The sequence below is a fragment of the Diabrotica undecimpunctata genome, chromosome 2 (assembly GCF_040954645.1).
Source record: "Diabrotica undecimpunctata isolate CICGRU chromosome 2, icDiaUnde3, whole genome shotgun sequence".
NCBI lineage: Eukaryota > Metazoa > Arthropoda > Insecta > Coleoptera > Chrysomelidae > Diabrotica > Diabrotica undecimpunctata.
The window spans coordinates 22,864,222-22,867,198 of NC_092804.1; the positions used below are offsets into that span (position 1 = coordinate 22,864,222).

Here is a 2,977-nt window from a genome sequence, read left to right on the forward strand (position 1 = left end):
ATTTCTGATTCGTGTTCTTTCTGAAATAATCGATTTAAATATGCTTTATAACTAAATAATTTTTGTTTTTGTTTTTGCAAATTAATCATGAACATTTATGCATAGTCATGAGATAAAAACGCAATCCTTCTTAGATTTTTCTGGAAACGTGCATGAATGAGTCACATTTTCTAATTTAGCCATAATGGAGGTAAGTAAAATCACGGTTTTACCTCGCCCACGTCTATTCTTTATATTTGGTGTTGCCGTTTTTATAATCGCTGACAGTAGGCGGTACCTTACCACCTACTTCATAATTTGAGGCCAAATCATAAAAAATGTCGCAAACATTTGTTGACTTATTTCTACAGTTCAACAAACGAAATGATTTCTTGTTTGCAACTATTTTCAATATGTCCATAGTGAAAGTGATTAGTCTGTCTGGTCTCCAACAAGATCCTACAGAACGGAAAGAGGAAGTGAAAATAAAGTATTCTTATAAGTTAAGTTCTTATATCCTTAAATTCAAATTTAATTGTCATATATATGTATCTACGGTTCGGCCCGCATTACAAGCACACTTTGTGTCCAAAAAGATTAAAGATACGCTAAAAGAACAGTAGTATAAAGTTAATTTTGATTAGAATATAAATTTGAGCTAAAAATCTGATGCATTTTAAACTGAATCACTTAAGCATTTAGAAAATTACACAAGCTGCATTAATTATACATATTAAAAATGTTATTATGAATTAATTTCACATTCGACTGTATTCATTGGGTAATAGTCAAGAGAAACGCATAACATAAATAAATAAATATTTCTTTGCGAACTTGCCATTTTTAGACTTCCGCTTAAATTTAAATTATGTATACTTATTACAGAACAGTGTTAGTATCTCATATGAAAAGGAATGTCTAATCTTTATCGATATAAGTGATAAATAAAAAGGTAAATAAAATCAAATATTCTGTCTGCGGTTACACTACGACATGGTTTGTCCTTGTTGAGAAGTCATCAGATAGATTTAGAAACTTTAAGAGAGAAAAGACAGACATTCATAGTGTCCAGTGCTTAATATTCCGCCCTCTATAAAATAAAATACATAAATATGTTTCATATTTTTTGTGCTCACTTTGGTGGTACATATAACAAAATAAGAAGAAAACAGAGAAGATTAGCACGGCGTGCAAGGACGACACGCAAAATCGTGAAGCGTTCCATATTATATTATTGAGGTCTATAAATCTCCGGAGAAAAATACAAAGTGGTAATCTTTACTAGAATAACCTCGAACCAATTCTGCAAATGTGTATCAATGAAATACATTTCCCATTGGATACTGTTATATTTTTATTAATCTAATTTATTGTTTTTATTTATTATCAAAGGTTCTATTTATAACACTTACAAATTTATTAAAGTCTTTATTACTAATTTATTTCACAATATTTATTTATATTTATTTCCGCGTACAATTACATTTTCGGACTCAAACTAACTCGATATTCAAAAACTAACTAACTGTTTACAACAAAATTCCTCTTTAAATATAAAATGCCGTTATTCGAGAATTGCGGCGATCCCCCATCGAAGAGACGAGAAGGTCACTCATTCTAGTTTTATTTGGCCTGCTTCTGGAAATTTCGAATCGTAGGTGACTCATCAGAATTCAGGTTGGCAAACAGGTCTTTCAACTGAGCGCCGAAATTACTAGAATAGAAAAGAATTAGTAATAATATATTTACAGTTTTATGCGCCATAATAGTTATCGTAACAATACCAATGTCAAATACTTAGGAATTATACTAGATAAAAAATCTGGATTGAAAAAATTAAGATCAAATGCAATAAAGGTTGTCGGAATGAATCTAGAAATTTGTTTTAAAAGGTCAAACTCTTTTCCAGAGAGTTACCATTAAACCTCAAAGGTTGTCTGTGATGGATAAGGAAAGTAATCTAAAGACCGATACTGGCAAAACCTTGGAAATGAAATGTCTATCAATGAAAGGAGCAAATGTCTATTAATGAAATAGATTTCACAGAGGATACCAATGTCAAATAGTTAGGAATTATATTAGATAAAAAACCTGTCTGGAGATGTCACATTGAACAAATTGAGACCAAATGCAATAGAGGTTGTGGGAATGAACCCGGAGATTTATTTTAAAAGGTCAAATTCTTTACCAGTGGGTTTAAACTTCAAACGTGGTCTGTGATGAATAAGGAAAGAAATCTAAAGACCAATACTGACGAAATATTGGAAACGTGGTAAAACTATTGTAGCGATTTATATAGAAATATCGAGACTCCAGCAGAACATCTATGACACTCCTACTACCCTAGAGAGCACTATCTTGCTCTCTAAAGTAAAACGTGCAATTAAAACGCTAAAGAGAAATAAATCTTCAGGAAATGACACATTACCAGGAGGAATGCTGCAGTCACTAGGTAACAAATGCTTAAGTATTATCCACTTTATCTGTGTCGCTCTTTGGAATTCGGAAAAATGGCCATCTGATTGGTGTACCTCAGTTTATATTAAACTATACAAAAAAGAGCAATTACCGGATATAAAAACTAGCATACATTGTCACTAATAATATGGGCCAATAAAATCTTGTTGCATATCATCAAAACCAGTTTAAAAGCTTACCTACATTATCAAATATTTATTATTATCGAAAATTTCGAAAGAAAAGTACCAACGCGAATCTATGGAGCAGTGAATGAGATTAGAGTGTGGAGAAGAGGATACAACTTCGAACTTTATAGATTGTACCAGGAACCAGATATCGTAAAACATATTTTAAGATAGGACGTACAATGCGGATGAAACAAAATGACCCAGCTGGAAAAACGCTCCTTATAGACCCATTGGTAAGAGAAAAAGAGGAAAACCCAGAACAAGGTTTCTTGATAACATCGATAAAGACATGAGAAATATGGGATTACGTGCTTGGCGAAGGAAGGCGATGAATAGGGACGACTGGAGAG

The 2,977-nt window shown here is 32.2% G+C and overlaps 1 non-coding gene across 1 annotated transcript; it reads left to right on the plus strand.

Annotated features, from left to right (window-relative positions):
* Nucleotides 1–1,107: 1,107 nt before the first annotated feature.
* On the plus strand, nucleotides 1,108–1,210 carry LOC140435348 (U6 spliceosomal RNA). The gene has a single exon (XR_011950153.1). It is a non-coding gene; the product is annotated as a U6 spliceosomal RNA (small nuclear RNA).
* Nucleotides 1,211–2,977: the final 1,767 nt, after the last annotated feature.